The following is a 23,187-nucleotide window of genomic DNA, read 5'->3' as shown; positions in this document are numbered from 1 at the left end:
CCGACGTTTTCATCGTGCAACCGTATTTAAACTTAGCATAATGATCTGAATGTTTTCATGGATACGCAATGAATCAATCATAAAATATTAATAATTTCTCTAACAAACACATTGTTTCACTTCAGAAGACATACAGTATGGAGTGATTTGGATTACTTTTATGATGGATGGATCTTCACCATATTGGCCCCCATATAACATGATGACGCATTTCAAAATAAGACCAAATATTTTTTGTGTTTAACTTAAAGGAAAACACCACCATTTTCAATATTTTATTGTTCTTATCTCAACTTAGACAAATGAATATATACCCATCTTTTATCAATGCGTGCACTTTTAATCTTTGAACAGCGCCATGTGATTGTGTTAGCATTTAGCGTAGCTCCATTCATTCCTATGGCTCCAAACAGGATGAATTTAGAAGCCACCAAACACTTCTATGTGTTCCCTAAAGACTGTTACATGAGTGGTTACACAAGTAAGTATGGTGGCACAAAATAAAACTTTTGTTTGGAGCCATAGGAATGAATGGGGCTAGGCTAAATGCTAATACATTCAAGCAGCGCTGTACAAAGATTAAAGTGCACGCGTTGATAAAGATAGGTATGTATTAATTCATCTAAGTTGAGGTAAGAACATAGTAAAATATTGAAAAACAGTGGTGTTATATACATCTGGGATGGTATGAAGGTAAGAATTTTGATATTTGGGTGAACTATTGCTTTAACGTTTTTCAGTGTGTCATATTTTAAACGTTACTGAAATGAAAAGTCCCAAATATGGCTTCAGTAAAAAACGAGAAATTAGCCCAATACCACATTTGCTGTACTTTCACATACTGTACACCCAAGTACACAACAACAGCCTATTTCTAATGTCAACCATCCGTCTCTCTCATCTTCCTCGAAAGGGGGAACGCAGGAGGAAATGATGGTGGTGATCCCAGACATGAACATCTGGAGTAGAGGCCATAATGGGATCCAAGCTACTTGACAACATCTGTACCCAACCGAACTTCAGCTGTGGAAACCTCTTGTAAATCCAAGCTAAACACTGTTGTGTTCTTTGACAGAAAACACTACATCCGCTACACTGACCGGATACCTTGTAATACAACATGTGTTTGCGCTGTTGGGGATTTTTTATGCAACGAATATGTTTATTCAGAAATCATCTGTTGCCTCTCCGTGTCCAGATAACCAAAGGCTTTCAGAATAAAAGGTGCCGATCTACAAAAGCCATCTCGGGAGTAGTTTAAGGGCCAGTCGTGCATTTTCCAGACATCTCTGAGGTCAGAGAACAAAGCACCCTCAAAGAGAAAGGTGGAAAATGCCATCTGCCAGGAGGAGAATAGCAGGGTCCTCTCTGTGCCCTCCCACCCAAACACTAGTAAAGGTCACAGTGTGAGATCATTTCAAACTCCAATGCAAGGTTAAACTGAATATAAAGAAACTATGGGTTCTTGACTCTTTCATTAAACTTTTTATCATCAAGGCTTAGACTTTTTTGCAAACAGAGACAGTCATACCCAATTCCATGCAACATCGTGACAACCACCATCCAGATGCAATCTGAAGGTTCACATACACTGTAAAGAAATTTGCTGTAGTTAATGCAGCTGTTTGCCAGTAACTTACTGTATATTTACATGTTCTGGCAACAGTTTGTTCCAAGTTAAATGAACATTACTGTATTTTCCGGACTATAAGCCGGACCAGAGTATAAGCCGCATCATTCAAAAATGCCTTATTAAGACGAAATAACATATATAAGTCACAGTGCGCTATACGTCACGTTTATTTAGAAAATTATTCCAAGCCAAAGAACAGACATTTAATCTGGCAAGGCAAGTTATTCAACTAAACAATAGCAGACAGAACAGCAGGCTGAATAGATGTCTGTACGTTAAAATAATATTATCAGTTATTTAAACGATAAATCATAGCATACAGAACTTACCTGCAAGGTGGAATAGGCTACATTAACCGAACAAGCCAACTAGCATGAAGTTTGCAGCATCACTGAATCCATTTAATTACATAAATACAGGAGCAGCATATAGCGGACTCTTGCGGCTGTAGACGGTAATGATGTCTCTTGCCTCATAAATGTCAAAATTAATTAATACTGACTTACAAGGCGCACCTGACTAAAGACACAGAACCAGCCAAATTATGAAAAAAAACACGGCTTATAGGCTGAAAAATACAGTAAACATTTACAAAGTTAAGTTTAACAAATAAACAAATTTTCCAGCTCCCCTAGAGTTAAACATTTAATTTTTATCATTTTGAAATCCATTCAGCCGATCTCCGGGTCTGGCGGTACCGCTTTTAGCATAGCTTAGCATAATCCATTAAATCTGATTAGACCATTAGCATTGCGCTAAAAAATAACCCAAGAGATTCGATATTTTTCCTATTTAAAATATGCAACTACAGGCCAATATTGCTAGGAACTACACTCTCATTCCGGCATAATAATCAAGGACTTTACTGCTAAATAAAGGAACCGAACCAGAGTAAATACTGGCATGGAAAACATTGCAATGTTAATGAGACCGAATGTTTTTTTTTGGTGACTAATGATAACTTACTTAGTTGCTAATGTAAATCAAACTTGATATATGAGAGATGATATATTAAAATAGACCAACTCACTTTCTGGAGGTATACTGCCCCCATCTTTTTGGAGTGTGGAGTATGAATTCATTTTTTTTGGCGGACATTTTAAATGGAGTGTCCTTTTAGATCTACAGTAAATTACTGTCAAACAGCTGTCAGTAATAATGTAATTTCTACAGAAATGTTTAAACAGTATACAGTATGAATGATTTAAAAATCGATTTCTAAAATGTGTTTCTTCTAGATCTAAAATGTTTGGTTACATTCATAGTTTTATTTCATGGCAATATGTGACACTGTCTCAAAATCTAACGATGAGATTAGCATCAAATAATTGGTTTCAAATTAATTTCAATCTCTACATGACCAGTCCAAATTAAAGACATCAAGGTTATATTTTCACAGAATGTTCTTCACATTTTATGTACAGTATAAAGCAGGGTGATATGGCTTATCCAGCAGTCATATCACCCTGTAGCCCAAGACAGCTTGCCCACTGAAGCTAAGCAGGGCTGAGCCTGGTCAGTACTTGGATGGGAGACCACCTGGGAAAACCAGGTTGCTGCTGGTAGAGGTGTTAGTGAGACCAGCAGGGGGTGCTCACCCTGTGGTCTGTGTGGGTCCTAACACCCCAGTATAGTGATGGGGACCCTATACTGTCAAAAAAGCGCCGTCCTTTGGATGAGACGTTAAACCGAGGTCCTGACTCTCTGTGGTCATTAAAAATCCCAGGATTTCATTTGGAAAAAAGAGTAGGGGTGTGCCCCAGCATTCTGGCCAAATTTGCCCATTGGCCTACTAATCATCACCTCATATACTAATTGGCTATATCTCTCTGTCTCCTCTCCACTAATAAGCTGGTGTGTGGTGGGTGTTCTGGCGCAATATGGCTGCCGTCGCATCATCCAGGTGGATGCTGCACATTGGTGGTGGTTGAGGAGATTCCCCCATTCATATGTAAAGCGCTTTGAGTACTGAGAAAAGCGCTATATAAATGTAAGATATTATTATTATTAAAACAGTAAAATAAAATGACTTTAGCTGGGTTTTCACAGACTTGGTTGCATATAATGAATTTATTAAAAATAATACACAAATGACAAATAAAGTTTCTACAGTACTAACATTACAACACTTATCAATAAGTTTACATTTCCACAACCACCAATTCCCCTTCCATATTAACACAGAAAATGGAAAAGCCATTTTGGACCTCCCTGACAGTTCAAGATGTCTTTGAAAATGGGCCAAATGGGAAAACGTAGGAAGTTACACGCTAATACCAGCATTTCCTTTCAGTCTAAACTAAATACTATCTGTCAGTTCCCCGGCTAGCAGCGTTAATGAGCGCAAGAAGCTTTTAATCAGGTTGAAATGAGGCAGGTCTACAGCAAACACTGTCAAGATTACTCAGTCACCTGCACCGGTCCCACAGGACCCACATGTCTACAGGAGACTGCATCATGTAACCTTTACATATCCTGAGCTTTACTTTGTTAAATCTGAAGAGCATGAAGCCAGCACATTACCTCTGCCTGCTCTTTCATGTCAAGTCATTTCCTTTGTGTCACTCAACAAACCCATGTTTTATACTGTCTCACTAAATTTGGTTTTATTGAACATCTACCCTCATAATTTATTCCCTGAACAAACAAAACTATCTTTTGTCCCCTGATTTTGTTACTACTTCAAGCGGCACAGCAAAGAAGGAATAAAAAGATAAAAAAACATACAGTGCATGGCCTTAAATCTTAAAGACAGGAAGAATGTTTTCTTGCACCTGAGGAATTAAGGGAGCAGCATACAGATGTGTTAAGACATGACCGATGTTTGGCCAATTCTGCTGCTGTCAGCTTATGTGTAGTTCATCAGTATGAGTTTTTCCATCGTTCAATGATAGTTGTGAATTTAGCCAGGTTTTATCTTGAGACCTACTGTAATGCAGGGATAAACACAGATGCTCTTTCATAGCTCATGACTTCAGGATTCAGTTGCTAAGAACAATGCTGGGTGATTTTCAACCCAGCGTTGGGTCAAAAAGGGACAAACCCAACCCATTGGGTCATAATTTAACCTATGCTGGGTTGTTTCAACCCAAAATGCTGGATTGTTTTAATCCATTGTTGGGTCAAATGTAAATATTTTCTGGGGAAAATAACCCACAAGAGTCTAAGTTGCTTTGAAAATTAATGAGACATAAATATAGACAAAATGAGCCAATTGCAGACATCAATAGCAAATCACAGTTTGAGACAATACCATATATCCTACACTCTGGGTTATTTTCAACCCAGCTTGGGTCAGAAAGGGACGAGCCCAGCAGTTGGGTTCAAAACTTCAAATTAACCCAGAAAATGTTTGTTTGACCCAACAATATGTTAAAACAATCCAGCATGGGTTAAATTATTGAAAATAACCCAGCATTTATAACCCAACGGCTGATTTTGTCCATATTTTACCCAAGCATGGATTAAAACAACAAATATTTTTGTTTTGTGTATATCTTATACACCGTACACGACATTCTATACATTTTTTTTCTATATATACTTCTGAAAAGCACTATAGGAATAAGTTTGAACCTTCCATGGACCCATTGTTTTCCCCCCTTTAGCTTTCTCATCTTTAACTTGCGCGTTTTAGGCAAATAGCGAGTGTTTTCGCAGTAATCGCGTTGCCCAATTTGTGTCATTCGCATCGTCCCACTCAAGTCTATTTGCGTCTTTGCATTGACTTTTTATGTTATTTATTAGGGGTGTGCATTGGCACTGCCCTCACAATTCAATTCAATTACGATTCACCAGGTAACGATTCAATTCAATTCGATTCGATTCTACAATGCATTGCGATGCTTCAGAATTCTATAGAGGGTTTTCACCGACGTCACGTTCTGGGCGGTAACCCGGATGCGCGGCCATCGTGGAGGCACTCGGTGTAAAGAACTGAACGGAGTACAATGGAATATTATGCGCTTTGGATACTTTAAGTGAATGTAGACATGTCTAAACAACAGAAAACGCGTCCAAGATGCAAAGGCATATAGGGAAGGACTTGGACCACAAGAAAAGGCACGATATTTCGAGAAATTACAATTTATAGGCGATGCAGATTCCTACGAGCTCCCTCTTCTAGGATCCGTGACGACCCGGCGATTCTTCCTTCAGTTGCATATCCCGATATAAGTTAGTGACCTACCTAGTTTTTATGCAGAGCCCATATGTCAATGTCAGCTTTATTTATATAGCAAATTTAAAATAGCCAGTGTCCTACCAAAGTGCTTTACAGTAAAATAAGCACAGTAAAAAATAAAAGCAATAATTGTTTTTACCATTAAAAATATTATTATCATTACAATAGAAAATTTGTTATGAGCAATTAAGCACACTGGCATTAAGGCATAGCAGCGCAAATTTTATTTGTGTTTAAGTACATTTTGTGCATACACTAAAGTACATATTAAATACTCTTTAAATAAAGCACAAGTAGAAGCATAATTGTTTTATACTTTATGTACTTCAATCATATTTCTAATACAATACTACCCTTTTTCCTGAGCTTTACCAACCACAAGCGCCGCCTCTGATAATTTCTTGCATTCCTTTCCTGGTTTTTAATAACTTTTGGATGTCGATAATAATCCAAATGTTTTTCTCAATATGTGCTGTTGGTACCATCTCAAACACGGCAATAATTAACCATTTTCCTTGACGACGTTCGGCATATACATCAGTGTCTGTGCTCTTTGTGATGCGGAGTGCCTCCAATATGGCGTCTTCCGCTCTGATGACGCGTCGTGAAAACCCTCTATTGTACACAACAAGGCAAGTGCAACTATTCTCAACAAAAACGGAAGCTTAGCAGCTTTAAGACAATGACAATTATATACCTGAGATGAGAATTTACACACAGCTTAAGTCTTGACTAGTTTCCCATTAACTTCGTAGAATCCGAAATGTGCCCATATGTCCACTTTCCATGGAAAAGGGTGCGTTTTTATTTACCCGCCTATCACGGTCATCTCTCTCCGCCTCAGCCATCTTTATTGTTATTGTTATGCCCCCGGAAGTAATTGAAACTTCACAACTTTATTGTCCACTTGAGGCCAGAAAATAAACAGTGACATAATCGATTATGGCACTTTGCTGCATCGATGCTGAATCATGCATGCGCGCATTGCAATGCATTGCCGAATCGATTATTGTTGACACCCCTATAATTTACTCATGCAAATTGTTGACATCGCATTCCTCGTTCCCTTTTTGACCCAAGGCTGGGTTGAAAAGAACCCAGCATTTACTGTTGGGTTATAAATAAACCTATACTGGAATGTTTCAGCTCAAATGCTATAACAACAAACCAGCATAGTATCTACAACCCAACATTTTATATACTTGTGAAAAGCACTATAGGATTAAGTTTGAATTTTCCATGGACCCATCACCTTCCTCCCTCTAGATTTCCCGTGTTCAACTTGAAAATATTTGAGGCAAATAGCGAGTGTTTTCTCAGCAATCATGTCACCCAATTTGTGTTATTTGCATCGTCCCGCGCGAGTTTGCGTCCATTCGCGTCTTTGGATTGACTTTGTACGTGTTTTATCCGACTATGGAAGTCAATGGGGCTTCTGATACGCACAACCGGCGCAACGTCATAGAATGTCTCTGAACAGGTTCACGCCCACTTTTGGGGGAAAATAAACCAGACCTTCCATTGACTTCCATTCAAAATAGCGGAACAAAGCAATGCTCGTACACAGCCGGCAGGCGTAAATAACTTAAGAAATCACTCAGATTAAACATGTTGAGTAATTATCTGTGCACCATGGCTGCCATAGAGCGCGAAAGATACATTAACACATTTAATTTGGTCAATATAAAAACATGTCCCTTTCATTCTCACAGTGTCAAATTTGTGTAACAACGCTCCCTATTGGCCAGAAGTGTCTTACCCGGACATTTACTCATACCTCATCGAGTCAACAGGGAAGAGTGTGAATGATTTTACCTCGTATTTGAAAGTTACTTCGTATTTATATATTATATCTTTATATGTAGAGTACTGAGTGCACTTTTCCGTCCAGCCATACAACTAGCCTTAGTAATTTCCAGCAATCATAGCGTTACACAAATTTGACGCTGGGAGAATGAAAGGGACATGTTTTTATATTGACCAAATTAAACGTGTTAATGTATCTTTCGCGCTCTATGGCAGACAGGGTGGACAGATAATTACTCAACATGTTTAATCTGAGTGATTTCATAAGTTATTTACGCCTGCCGGCTGTGTAAAAACGTTGCTTTGTTCCGCTATTTTGAATGGAAGTCAATGGAAGGTCTAGTCTGTTTTCCCCCAAAAAGGCGCGGTGACGAAATTTACAAGTTCCCGGATGTGCCGGTAGTCCGTATTGGTTTAGTTAAAAACATTCCTCAAAATATCTACCTTTGTGTTAAAAAACAAAGACATTCAGGTTTGTAACAACATGAGATTGAGTAAATGTTGACAGAATTGTCATTTTTAGGTGACCTATACCTTTAAATCATGCAAATTTATATAAAAATGCAAACAAATTTGTGCTTTTATGTGTTTGTGTCATTGCCTAAAATAAAATTCAGAGATAATAGAAACAAGTAAACCCGGGTGAACTCTCTGGACTATGGGACGAGCTTCTGACCATTTTCCAGTTCCTTTGTGCTTTAATTAAATTACAAATTGTCTTTGTGTTCCTTCAGTTTTTTTGTGTGTGTTTTTATTCGTTTATGAATGATGCATTGTTTAAAGTGAAGGGGAGAGAGAGCGGCTCACACTGTCTTTTGGGTCACTCCCTATTACTTCTGATAAATCCCCTGTGCTATGGGGGGTCTTTCATAGAAGGACCTGATTTCTGTCCATTCTCATGTTGAACAAGCGCCTTTAACTTCCTGCTGATTCATCTCTGCTCCCCGCCATTGCTTTTAAATGTTGGTTAGAGCAGTGACTGAAGTCCCAGCAGAGGTCAGCGTGAGGGGCCGCTGCCCACCCCGCAGGGTCTCCTTAGTAAAGCATAGACAACATTAGGAATGTGGCCGGGGGACAATGGCTCTCTCTCTTACCTCAGCACCACCATAGTGATTCTCTAAAAGTCTTTTCACAGCCAGGATGAGATCAGGTTAAAACTATTAAGTTACTTCAGTGACTTTCAAATATTAAAATGTGTGTTTATAATATCTGTTTATGTTGGCTTGGCAAAGACAACTGTTATTGAGCAAACATAGGATTTTTTTTCAAAAATCCCCAAAATTGTTCTAAATATACTTGTACACTGCAAAAACTTTCTTACTTTGTATTTTTGTCTTGTTTTCAGTAAAAATATCTAGAAATTCTTAAATCAAGATGTATTTTCTTGATGACCAAGATGACAAAATAAGTCTACACTGTAAAAAAAATCCGTAGAAATTTGCAGCTGGGTTGCCGGTAACTTACCGTAGATTTAAATTTATGTTATTACAACATTTTGTTCAAAGTTAAACGAACATTAAACATTCACAAGTCTTCGTCTTTACAGAACAAAACTAGAAAACAGCATCAAGCTAAACATTCTGGGAAACAAAATCTGAAGCAAAAAACAGAAACGTTTGATGATGATTTCTGGTTCCCAGAATGCTTTGCATGAGGCTGTTATTGTATAGTTTTATCCTGTAAAGATAAAGACTTGTTAATGTTTGGAAATTATTCAACTTTGAACAGACTCTTGCCAGTAAATGACATAAATTTAAATCTACGGTAATTTACCGGCAACCCAGCTGCAATGCCACTGTAATTTCTACGGATTTTTTTACAGTGTATAGTTTTAAGACAAAAAATATACAATTTAGATGAATTTGTTCTTAAAGCAAGCTAGATTTTTTCATACCCCATTGGCAGAATTTTTTAGCTTGTTTTAAAAAAAAGGTCCAAGAAAATGCATCTTAATTTAGGAATATTTTGATATTTGTAGTAAAAACAAAACAAAAATACTAGGTAAGAAAGTCTTTTTTTGCAGTGTGCTTATAATATTTCTATCTATCTATCTATCTATCTATCTATCTATCTATCTATCTATCTATCTATCTATCTATCTATCTATCTATCTATCTATCTGTCTATCTGTCTATCTGTCTATCTATCTTTTAACACTCTTAAATAAAAGTGCTAAGCAATGCCATTGAAGTACTGTACCATTGGTTCCATAAAGAACTTTGAACATCCAAATAACCTTTTTTTCAAAAAAGGTTTCAAAATAATATTTGTAATGACACAAGTATAAAAAGGTAAGAAAAAAAAATTGTTTTAAAAACTTTTGACTATATGGTTCTTTGGGGAACCAAAAATGTTACTTCTATGGCATTACTGTAAAAACGCTTTGTAGCACCTTAATGTTTAGGAGTACCTCAGTCAACTTTTTGTAATATCTTAGAAACTGCATCGCAGTGCCTTTAAAGGAACATTACACTTTTTTAGAAAATATGCTCATTTTCCAGCAACCCTAGAGTCAAACATTTGATTCTTACAGTTTGGAATCCATAGCTTAGCATAATCCATTGAATCTCATTAGACCATTAGCATGGCGCTAAAAAATAACCAAAGAGTTTTGATATTTTTCCTATTTAAAACTTGACTCTTCTGTAGTTACATCGTGTATAGTTAGTTGCAATTTTCTAGCAGATATGGTTAGGAACTATACTCTCATTTTGATGTAATAATCAAGGACTTTGCTGATGTAACATGACTGCAGCAGGCGTAGTGATATTACGCACCACCGAAAATAGTCCCCTGTCATTGAAAGTAACCAAGGGGACTATTTTCGGGCTATATTTTGCTGCAGTCAGGTTACGTCAGCAAAGTCCCTGATTATTACGGCAATTGTGGTAATTTTTACAAATGACTTAAAAATTCATGTGGCCTCACAATCTTTAATCAAAAGCGCAAATCTCCTTCCCTCCTCGAAACAATCTCTCTTTACTTCCAGTCATATGGTATGGCAGGTGGGCGGGGTCCGATTAGCAATTAGCAACATGACCCAACTTCAAACAAATCAATCAATTCTCGATAGACGAAGTCCAGTCCTACTTTTTCATTTTAGAAGCCGTATACGTCACCACGGAGAAACAAGACAACCGCTACTTCCATTTCATGGCGACTTTAAATAACATCATAACATAGGCTGCGAACATACATTTTGCATCTGGAAGTAGACCCTGTCTGAGTAACCTTGCACTATTGAATGCGCACGGGCCGTGTGTGATACCTGCGAGTTGTCCTACACGCAACCTTTTTTAGTCTTGAATATAATTTTAGGTTTTTAGGAGTGGCCTGGTAGTAAGGCCAAGCGAAAACGTCTGGGACTTCACTTTCTCTAAACCTACGAACAGGAAGAGCTTGATATTTTCTTTTTATCTTATGATAGCGATCTACCAGATGGTATTGCTTTAGCATTAGGAGCATAGAGTAATAAAACCAAAGAACTAGGTATCCTGAGCCCTTTCTTGTGTCGTTTTGGTTTTGCTCTCCTCTTTGTGAATCCACACGTGGGTAATGCCTAGCCTCGGTATGATTTAACCTCCTGTTCATTTTCTTGCACTTTCTCTTTCTGTTGGCATGGCTCTTTTGTTCCAGCGGGATAATTTAGTTGGAATGTCTTCTCTTCAGGGGGCCTTTGGAGTTGTATAGGACAAGAAAGTTTAGCAAGGGCAAAGAAAGGGGGTGTTTGGAGAACTACTTTGCCAAAATTTCTTTCAGGATTTCTTTCCTCTGTCTAGCCTTTTTAAACAGTTAGAGATGTCTGTCTGTCACATAAGGTTAGTGCCCTGAACACAGGCTGTGTACATCTGCCATTGTCTCTTGGCACTCTGACTCATAACCACAGTGTTTTAAAACGGCTCTCTGATTATGCCCATTAATTCTGTTCTCATGAGCTCCATCCCTTCCAGACATATAAAGGCTAACATAGTGTGGTAATGGTTATGATAGGGAAGTCCCTCTGTAGACATGTGGACATAACAGTACGTCTATTTTTTGCTCTTGCTCTTAAGCCCCGGACCTCCTGGTTTGCTGGTTTTAGTAAGTCTCCAAGCTTGATAAGGTCCTTAATGGTTCTTCACTGTGATACCATAAAAGAACCCTTTTTGGTTCCTCAAAGAACCATTTAGTCAAAGGTTCTTCACTGAATCCTTTCTTTCTTAGCTTGTTCTAATCCGAAGAACCTTTATTCACCACAAATAACCCTTTTTCATACAAAAAAAGGTTCTTCAGATGTTAAAGGTTCTTAATGGAACCATTTAGCCCAAAATGGCATCGTAAGGCACTTTTATTTTTAAGAGTGTTGGCTGTCTTTAGTTGGGTTTTGAAAACCATTCAGATTGCTGGAAGACCATCTGAAAAATCAACTAGTCGACCAAAAGACCACCTAAGCCAGGTCAGACGACCATCTTACAGTCAGAAAGACAAGCAGACGGATTTTAGATGATTTCAGCTGTTTTTCCCATAGATATACATATTTATATATTTCTTCTTAGCAAACATAATCCCCAAGATCTGGGAAAATCTTTAGGAAGGTCCAGGCCTTCAACACTTTTGGGACAAGAGGAAGTATGGAGGGGGGAATGCGTTTTTTATGTCCAAAGGGAAGGATAGCTTACGCATTTTGATTCTCCCGGGAAAGTGAGTCAGTTTATGGGATTACGATCAACTGAGGTGCAGGGTCATGTGACTGTAAGACAAGATTTTCCCATCTATTTACGATGTACAGTTTAGGAATTTCTGTCAGTTTAGTTTCTTTGGGATATTCATAGCTGTACCGAGCAATGTCATGCAAAGGCTTTGTTCCAAAATGTAGTAATGTGCCTCACAGTCTACTATAGCATCCTAACTACTGTACGGTAAAGATCTGTTATGGGTGACAGATTTGTGACCCTGGACCACAAAACCATCAATAGCATGGGTATATTTGTAGCAATAGCCAAAAATACATTGTATGGGTCAAAATTCTCAATTTTTTATGCCAAAAATCATGTTCTGTGAATAATATATGCCCAAATATTTTCCTATCCTAACAAACCATACATCAATCAAAAGCTTATTTATTCATGATGTATAAATCTCAATAAAAAAATGACCCTTAAAGGGACATTCCACTTTTTTTGAAAATATGCTAATTTTCCAGCTCCCCTAGAGTTAAACATTTAATTCTTATCGTTTTGGAATCTATCCAGCTGAATCATCCAACCAGCTGAATGGATTCCGAAACGGTAAGAATCTAGAAAATAAACCTATTTTCAAAAAAGTGGAGTGCCTTTAAAGGAATATTCCATTTTCTTAAAAGAAAAATCCAGGTAATTTACTCACCACCATGTCATCCAAAATGTGATGTCTTTCTTTGTTCAGTCGAGAAGAAATTATGTTTTTTGAGGAAAACATTGCAGGATTTTTCTTATTTTAATGGACTTTAATAGACACCAACAATTAATACTTAACTCAACTGTTTTTTCAACGGAGTTTTAAAGGACTATAAACAATCCCAAACGAGGCATAAGGGTCTTATCTAGCAAAACGATTGCCATTTTTGACAAGAAAAATAACAAATATACACTTTTAAAGCACAACTTCTCGTCTAGGTCCGGTCGTAAAGCACAACTTCTCGTCTAGGTCCGGTCGTGATGCGCCAGCGTGACCCCGCGCAATACGTCAAGAGGTCACGGAGGACCAACGCGAAACTCCGCCTCAGTGTTTACAAGTGTAGAGAAAGAGGACCGTTCCTATGTTGTTGTATGTCAACTGATACTAATTAATGTATTTGTGTCAGTATATTGTTTACAATGGTCCGCAAATGTGCGTTTTATATATGTAACACGTGACCTCCCTACGTCACAACGCATTTACGTTAGGTCGCGCTGGACCGGATCTAGACGAGAAGTTGTGCTTTAAAAGTGTATATTTTTTATTTTTCTTGTCAAAAATGACAATCGTTTTGCTAGATAAGACCCATATGCCTCGTTTGGGATCGTTTATAGTCCTTTGAAACGCCGTTGAAAAAAACTGTTATGTGTTGAGTTAAGTGTTAATTGTTGGTGTCCATTAAAGTCCATTAAAATGAGAAAAATCCTGGAATGTTTTCCTCAAAAAACATAATTTCTTCTCCACTGAACAAAGAAAGACATCAACATTTTGGATGACATGGTGGTGAGTAAATTATCTGGATTTTTCTTTTAAGAAAATGGATATTCCTTTAAGGAATACACTACATAGACAACAACTCATGCAAATAGTGCTTTGAGATGATTGATTAATATATTTTATTACACGGCTCTCTGGAATGCTTGATTCTGATTGGTCAGTTGAGACATTTGTGTGAGGAGTTGCAGGACAGATGAACCCAAATGCAGACGATGTCGGGGAAAACAGAAAACACTTTTATTTTTACACTTAACACTAACAAAACAAAGACCCACGAGGGGGTACAGGACATGAAACATGAAACACTACACTTCTACTAGTTAGCAAGACTTGACTAGAACGTACAACAAGGTACAGAACACAGCACAACACAATGAACCTGCACAGAACACAAGAAACACTGACATTAAATAGAGAAAACCAAACAAGATAACGAGCGGGAACAGGTGATGGGAATAAGTAATAATTAACAATAAGCAGGAGAACGAGGGAGCGGGGACAAATGACAAGACACCGGAGGTACATGCCAAACACAAAAACAAGGCATGAACCTCCACACAAGGCCAGGGACTGCCAGAACTCTGCCACCATGACAAAATACAAATATAACAAGACTTCAAGGCAGAGTCCTGACACATTTGCAGGTTCGTTCTTTTCGAATAATAACCGCTCCAAAATAATAACGCATAGCCGGGCTACTTGCACGAGTAATATCGCTCTGCGCCAATAAAGATCAATAATGATTACTGTCTGTGTGGCGCCATCTTGTGACAAACACTCGACAACCACGACAAGAGACAGACAGCTTACTGAGACTGAACTTGACAAAATAGAGCATGACAGCTACGAAGCCAACACACAAAAAAATACAGAATGGGGATTAAAACTTCTCAAAGAGAACAAATGGAGACAAGTATGAAGCAGAGGATCTTTATAAGGTATTACGATCATTTTATGCATCTGTGCAAAGTTTCGCGGAAGGATAAAAATGTTAATTGAAAACAAATATGCCAATAAAATGTTTCAAATTCATATTCATGTCCAGTTTTTTTTCTTATGTGGCAAGTAGCCGTGTAATAAGCGGGATAATGTAGAGGCAGCCGGTAGTTATTGGGAAATAAGCCCCTTCAGTGTGATACAAGACCCTCCGCTTCGCGTCGGGTCCTGATCACACTGTCGGGGCTTATTTCCCAATAACTACCGGCTGCCTCTACATTATCCCTTACTTAATGTTAAACTTTTGCTAGATAATGATGCAATACTAAAATAAGGATAAAATACTTAACTACTTACATAATCCGTTTCTGTATTGATTCATCTGACACCTTTCCTTACAGCTCATTGCAATGCATTTTGCAGTGTGGCCGTTGTGTATCTCAGCTCTTGGAGCATTGCATTTGCAGTGCAAAGATTATGGGTTCGATCTCAAATAAATAATTTTACTTTTTTTAAAACAGGGTTTGTGTGCGCATAACCACGATGTCTGTGTAATAAAAAAGAGCCAAGAAAAGCTTTTCCCATATTAGATTCACCAGGTCAAAGAAAAGATTTGCCGTATTTCGTCACGGATCAACAGCACTCTCATTCTTTAACACAAAAGCCTGTCAGGCTTTTTTTTAAGGAAAATGTGTTCAAGAAAGTCAAAAGCTATTTCATCGCTTGGAATGTCGAATTAAAAAGTGCAAAGGGCCATTGTAAAAGGCTCTGTTTCACAGACAGGACTGCAGAGAAATGCACTCGTACATTGCACTAGCAGGGGGCTTTTGATGTTCGGACGCAATGACTGTCAAAAAAATCTTGTTTTGGGATTAAGGAGCAGCTACAGCTGGTACAATTGAAATGACCCGCCAAGAAAATCTCACAGTCTGGTCACAAGCACTGGTGCGGAAGCTTTGCGGTCACATACCCGGTCAGGTCATACTTGTGTGACCACGGAGGTTGTGAAAAAGGATTAGATAAGCCTGTTGTTAGGTGGCATTCAATGGAAAGGCAAGAATTAGGGTGGTAGATGGCTGGAGGGGTAAGTGTTCTGCTGTTAAAGTGTATACTCAAGAATATAAGCATCTGCTAAAGAATGAGTATTTAGTTGTGGGCTTTGCACGCAAAACGATTGCGGTTGTATAAACACAGGACGGTGTAGGAGTTTCCCATCAGTGAACAGGAGGGAATCAGACACAAATGATGCTGTGACTCATCATTATATGCTGAATCACTGACTTGTGGAAACATCATTAATCTTACTGTGTGCTTCAGGGAGCTATTAAACACACTCATATTAAATATATATATATATTTGGGGTATTTTTAGTATGATTCATTTACATCAATGCATTTGGCAAATGCTTTCATTCAAAACTTTATATTTTTTATCAGTGTTTTCCCTCGGAATCTCGACATCAAGTGTTCTTATTTATATGCATTTTTATAGATGCATAGAAAAAATCTCTCTTTAATATCTCAGCTAAATATTATTCACTTGAAGTTTATTTTGCATCTCTTTGTTCTCTTAAAGGCGCTCTAAGCGAATCTGTGTGATGTCACTTCTTGTTGACGTTCGTAGTGTTGTCAAACAAAACGGAGCGTAGCTAACTCCTCCCCCTCCCTCTCCCTCTCCCCTCTCTCTCACTCTCCCCCTTGCCCCTCCCTCTCCCTTCCGTGCTTCCACCCCCAAATCCTTCTTGTCGTTTATTGGCTGGAACACGTTTGTTATGTTTCGTGGTTGTATGCTGCGCCAATTTGTTTTTGTTGCCGTTTGTGGAGTCTGGGCTGTCTACAGAGACCACGTTTTTTACAGTGAGTTCAGGGGACAGTCAGCTAGCAGATAGCAGATGCGTTTGCTGCGAAAACAACAGTAATGCTGGGTTGTGTTCAAAAAGGGAGCGAGGAACGGGATGCTTTGCGTTTGGCCTGTATGCGGCATTATGGAGCGTACACACCAAACGTGTTCCACATTTGCATGAGTAAATTATACAGTATACAGTCAAGCAAAGACACGAATACAGAAAACTTGCGTGGGATGATGCGAATGACACGAGTTGGGTGATGCGATTGCTGCAAAAACACTTGCTATTCGTCTCAAACGCGTCTTCGTGAAAGTTTAAGACGAGAAATCTAGAGATAGGGAGGCGATGGGTCTATTGAAGATTCAAACGCAAAGATGCAAATAGACGCAAACTCGAGCGGGACGATGCGAATGTCATGAATTGGGCGACGTGATTGTTATGAAAACACTCGCTATTCACCTCAAACGCTTCTTCGCACAAGTTAAAGATGGGAAATCTAGAGGGAGGAAGGCGATGGGTCCATGGAAAATTCTAACTTAATCCTATAGTTGTCACGGCTAGTCCGTGTCATGTTTTGTGTATTGCACTGATTCACCATGTCAGCCCTCGTGTCTTTATTATTAAATGTTATTTATTTTGAACTTTGCGTTTGCGTCCTGTCTCTCCAACCCTGTCGTGACAGAATAATCCGGCCAAACTGGACGCAGCAAGTTCACGGAGGGCGGCTCCCCCAGGAGTTTCGTCGAGGGGGAGTAGGGACATCGGGGTTCATTCCCCATCAGCCCCGATGTCTCTTGGGGACCACCGTGAGCGATCGCTCGCTCCTGCGGGCCTGTGGGAGGAGAATCGGCCCAGGCGGTCCCCCAACGGTTGAGTCCCTCGGAGGACCACCGTCCCGCTCGTAGGGGGATCCGGAACGGACCACGCCCGATCATTTCCCCGGGGTGGCTACCGAGTGAGGGTCTCCATTTCCGCGAGGGGACGGGAGATGACTTCCGGGGGGCATCTCATCGTCGACGATTCCCAGAAGGGGGGTAATTCGTCTGCCTCGGTTCTCGGAGCGATCGCTCCGGTTCTCCTGGCGCAGTCCGACCCACCGTCCTGTTGGTTTCGTCCTGGCGGCTGCCGGCTTCGCCAGGGTCCCCAAGCCCTCCACCCCTCCCTTGGACTCTCGCTACCAGACTTTGTTTTTGTTTTGTGTTTATGTGAGTGTCTGGTAGCCACTCGTAGAGGGAGGGGTTATGTCACGGCTAGTCCGTGTCATGTTTTGTGTATTGCACTGATCCGTCTCACCTGGACACTCATTGACTCATTATGCCAATACACTACACCTGTCTTATGTTTAATTGTCTTTGTATTTATATGCCTTGTTTCTGTCACACCGGTTGCCGGATTATTGTCATTACCCTGTCTGTTCCCTGTGTTGGATGTTCCTGTTTTCCTGTGTTCCTGTATTCACCATGTCAGCCCTCGTGTCTTTATTATTAAATGTTATTTATTTTGAACTTTGCGTTTGCGTCCTGTCTCTCCAACCCTGTCGTGACAATAGTGCTTTTCACAAGTATATAAAATGAAATGTATAGGATGTTGTGTATGGTGTATAAGATATACACAAAACAAAATGGGTAAAATATGGACAAAATCAGGCGTTGGGTTATAAATAATCTTATACTGGGTTTTTGTTATAGCATTTGAGCTGAAACATTCCAGTGTAGGTTTATTTATAGCCAAACAGGAAATGCTGTGTTATTTTCAACCCAGCACTGGGTCAAAAAGGGTCATTGTTGGGAAAGTTACTTCCAAAGTGTAATACATTATATATTACAAATTACTGTCATTTGAAAGTAATTAGTTACATTACAATATTACTGTCTCTGAACTGTAATGAGTTACACTACTTTTGCGTTACTTTTGAGTTACTTTCATCAAAATAACAGAAGTATGACTAGCTAGGCATTATAAAATGTTAAAATGTAGTTTATTGATGCTTATAAATCTAGAAGTTATGTGTTGGCCCTCGAGCTTTGAATAGGCACAGTGAAGACTTATGGCAAATTACAGTAAAAATCAATGTCAGAATCATAAACATAGACAAATGATCTGGTAAAAGTCTGGTAAATTATGGTACACATACCAAACACAATAGAGCCCACTATAATGCAACCTATAGCCTAATAACATGGCAAAACACGCAACTTCTTTTCATTTCTATTCTTTAATTCACTTTTAATTCAGATTCCTGGCCTGCACTGGGTTGACACAACTTAACAAAAAGTGCTATTGGAGGATAAGGCCTCAAGGAATACAGCTCATTTCAGTACAAGAAACTTAAGAAACGCGTCTATAGTTGAAGCGCACCGCGTCCAAATCGCATTTCAAATACAAAGTTAAAGTAAAAATTAACATGTTGCATACAGCATGTGGAAACAGACATACGCTGCGTCTCAAACCGCCCACCTCCATACTACACAGTAGGCAAAGAGCACGAGAAATAGTGATTTTCGCCCACTATATAGTATAGAAGCATGCGGCCCGGGACGCAGCCATAACTATTACACGCAGCTTTTTCATGTGTGGATGCTGGTCGCGCGCATTGGTCAAAAATAAAAAAATTAAAATAACACAGTCTAATTTTGAAATGCATTGTTGTAACACGCTCGTTACTAAGACTGTAACGAGTAAAATATTACCAAAATGTTATTAGTAATGCGTTATATCACTGCGTTACAGCAAAAACTAATATATTACTGTAATATATTATATTTTGTAATGCGTTACTCCCAACACTGAAAAGGGAATGAGGAACGCATTTGGCGTGTACACAGCATTGTGGGGCATACACACCAAACGCGAATTCAATGATTTGCACGAGTAAATTACATAGACCGTGTATGTAATTTACTCATACTTTAAGTATACTATGGAAGTCAATGGGGCTTCTGATCGGATTGGTTTTCTCAAAATATCCTTTGTGTTCATCAGAACAATTAAATTTAATCAGGTTTTTGAAATTTCATTTTTGGGTAAACTATCCCTTTAATAAAAGTGTTTAAATAAATACGATATGTATGCACGTTGACTAATACTGTATTACTTTACAAAGCATCACCACAAAAGTGTTGTGAATATTTAATATTGCGTACACATCATCACAAGACTCTTAACATTTAAAGTCCAGCAAAGTATGTTATAAATACATTGAATGATATGTCTGATGACAATGATGGAAAACAAGGTCACAGACTGCAAGACCATTGTATATATCCAGAATATACAAATCCTAAAGTTTATATTTTCTCAAGCATGTTTCCCACACAAAGCAACTTCTCTCCAGATTTTAACAAATTATACTTCAGAAATGTTTCTGCTTTGTATTTACCTCAGGGCAAACTTTTGGTAATCACTCATGTGAACTGCGGAAAGACACAAACCCAATAAGTGCAACTATAATAAAAAGCATCCAAAAGCCCTAAATACCGTAGTTCAAAGAATTTTACCACATCATATGCAAATCCAATTAGTCACATTTCCTTTTCAAGACCTGATTGTTGGTGACTAAAAAGGCAGTGAAAACTTGGACATCGAGAGCGCTTGTTCTGCTGGCCTGTGGCTGAGAAATCAGCTAAATAAGCTCCTCTGTAAATGTTCGGGGTCTGTTTAACAAAGATCAGGTGTATTGAATGACACAGTGTAACTGAATAGTGCTGTAAGAGCAGGCAGGCAAAATGCATGGCAGGAATGTGGGCAGGTACCACTGTTGGTTCGAGGGGAGCTACACCTGACTGAATCATACTTTAAAAGTTTAAAGTATCCCCCTCTGCCCTCAAGAGAAACACTAACCACATATCTGAAAAAATGTCAAGACTTTTGACTTTAAGGAGTAATTTGACGCCATTATGCGTCTCCGCTCAGAGTAAATTGTCAGTGAAATTATTTACTTCTGAATCACCGCCAGTGCCCATTAAAACTCACACCCATTGTGATTCTCCTGATGTGGCTCTTGGCAGCCCAACACATCTAACAGAGTTTTGGCTGGCAGCAATGAAGTCCAAGTAGTCTGCAAGAGAAATCCTTAACACTGTCATCACCAAGGATAGATCAAATCCATGACTTGAATCATTTGGCACTAACAGTGCATGACAAGATATACATTTTTTCTTATGTGTTTACATTTATGCATTTGGCCGACACTTTTACCCAAACTGACTGACAGTGCATTACAAGGTATATGTTTTTATTACCATGACTTTTTGCGCTGCTAATGCAATGCTCTACCACTGAGCCATACAGGAAAATTGTGCCCAAAGTCAAGAATAAAACTATGTCTGAAGTTGCTTTCTTTGTTCATTCAGGTGATTTGCATAATCATGAATTAAAGTCAAAGTTAATTCAGTCTGCAGATGGATTAATCCTTTACACAGTGTGCCAGAAGCAGGTACTCGCGCCATGGATTTTCAGTGAGGTTACTGAGTTTATGACTATTTCACAATACTTAGAAAGTCTTAAAGGCTTATGGTTTCATGATGACGAAAACTCATTAATGTCAAGGCATAAGTAGCGTCTCAAGCATGATTACTGAATCAAATAAACAGCGCAAAATAATGAGCATTTCACACGACCCCTCCAACAAACAAGTCAAGCATCTACTTCCAAATATTTGTTAGGAGTGCACCATCAGAAAACGCTCTGGGAGGACTACAAATAAACTTTCCACTTGTCATTGGTGCAACATAAATAGGTTTGCTTGATTCAAATTACTTCTTGGTAATTCAATGTTAAGTTATTATTATAATTATTTTTTTAAAGTTATTTGTTTATAAGGTGGAGAGAGAGGGTACGGGATCAGCAAAGGATCTTGAGGTGGGAATTGAACTCGGGTCCCGAAAGTGCACTGCACCATATGTTGGAGCACTGCCCACTACATCATTGGCTTTTGATTCATTTTTAAGTTAATTTTGTTCCAAAAATAGAGTTGTTGTTATAAACAAATTTGCAAAACTTCAGCTTTTATTGTCGATCAAAGATTTAAGCAACTACAATTTGCTAACATACCTGTCTAATAATTCATAAATATAACTAAGAAAATTAGAGGTAACATTACAGTAGATCTTATGGTGACAAATCAGAGAGTTTTGAACGTATCGAAACCTAATGAATTGCTTTTCCAGGAGAAAACTTTTTGCAGGTTCCTCTTTACATGAAAATGTTTTGTTTCTTATATCTTTCTTCAAAAAAAAAAAAAAAACAGGAAAGTAAAAATCCAAGTCTGAAAAACGCTTTCTGCCGGCGGACAGATTAGCCCCAAGCTTTTTAAATAAGCGGAGCTCAGCTGATCTCATAAGGAGACTTAAACAAACCTGCCATTGTCACTTTCATAGGGTTGCACTTAATGCACCTAATCCCTGCCACCTGACCAGGTGAGGCCACACAGTTATATCACTACAGAAATCCAATGGCAAGCAGTGCAAAGGATTTAAACTTTGGTTTCAATGATAAACGTCAATTGAACTCGGCTTAAGTCTTCAGCATGGAAGCACTTCAACAAAGCCACGATAAGTGGCTACATGAGAAAAAAATATGCCAGTTTGGTTTATCCATTAGTGACTTTTTTAATGGAGTCATTTACAAACCCCATTCCTATTCAGCAATTTATTGAAAAAGCTTAAAGGGACACTCAATTTTTTTGAAAATATGCTCATTTTCCAGCTCCCCTAGAGTTAAACATTTGATTTTTACAGTTTTGGAATCCATTCAGCTGATCTCCGGGTCTGGCGCTAGCACTTTTAGCATAGCTTAGCATAATCCATTGAATCTGATTAGACCATTAGCATCGCTCTAAAAAATAACCAAAGAATTTTGATATTTTTCCTATTTAAAACTTGACTCTTCTGTAGTAACAAGACCGACGGAAAATTAAAAGTTGCGATTTTCTAGGCAGATATGACTAGGAACTATACTCTCATGCTGGATCCCAAACCGCCCACCTCCATACCATACAGCACGCAAAGTAGCGCTTTTTACGTACTATATAGTATGGAAGTAGGCGGTTTGGGACCCAGCGACATTCTGCCATAATAATCAAGGACTTTGCAGCTGTAATATTGCTGCAGCAGGCGTAGTGATATTACGCACTGCCCGAAAATAGTCCACTGCCATTGAAAGTTACTAAGGAGACTATTTTCAGCTGCTGCGTAATCCTGCAGCCATGTTACAGCTGCAAAGTCCTTGATTATTACGCCAGAATGAGAGTATAGAGTATTTTTTTGCGTGATGCTAATGGTCCAATCAGATTCAATGGATTGTGCTAAGCTATGCTAAAAGTGCTAGCGCCAGACCCGGAGATCAGCTGAATGGATTCCAAAACGGTAAAAATCAAATGTTTAACTCTAGGTGAGCTGGAAAATGAGCACATTTTCAAAAAAAGTGGTGTGTCCCTTTAAACAATGTACCGGCATCTATTTATATTATTCTGACTAATCAAACTTGAGCAGCTGCTATTGCAATGCTTGCTTGTAAATTGCAATATGGTTTGTGCAAAGACCAAACATATACAAGCCAAAATAACACAAAATAATTAGTTATGCAAACCC

At 38.7% G+C, this 23,187-nt stretch overlaps 1 protein-coding gene and 1 pseudogene across 1 annotated transcript in view; one reads left to right on the top strand and one right to left on the bottom strand.

Annotated features, from left to right (window-relative positions):
* col18a1a (collagen type XVIII alpha 1 chain a) overlaps positions 1 to 23,187 on the bottom strand; it is a 109,517-nt gene that overhangs the window by 71,106 nt on the left and 15,224 nt on the right. The window lies entirely within an intron of this gene.
* Positions 3,082 to 3,198, top strand: LOC129452597 (5S ribosomal RNA; annotated as a pseudogene).

The sequence above is a fragment of the Misgurnus anguillicaudatus genome, chromosome 17 (genome assembly GCF_027580225.2).
Source record: "Misgurnus anguillicaudatus chromosome 17, ASM2758022v2, whole genome shotgun sequence".
NCBI classification, from domain to species: Eukaryota; Metazoa; Chordata; class Actinopteri; order Cypriniformes; family Cobitidae; genus Misgurnus; species Misgurnus anguillicaudatus.
Note: the sequence above shows the minus strand (reverse complement) of the source record. Positions and strands in the feature narration are given on the sequence as shown.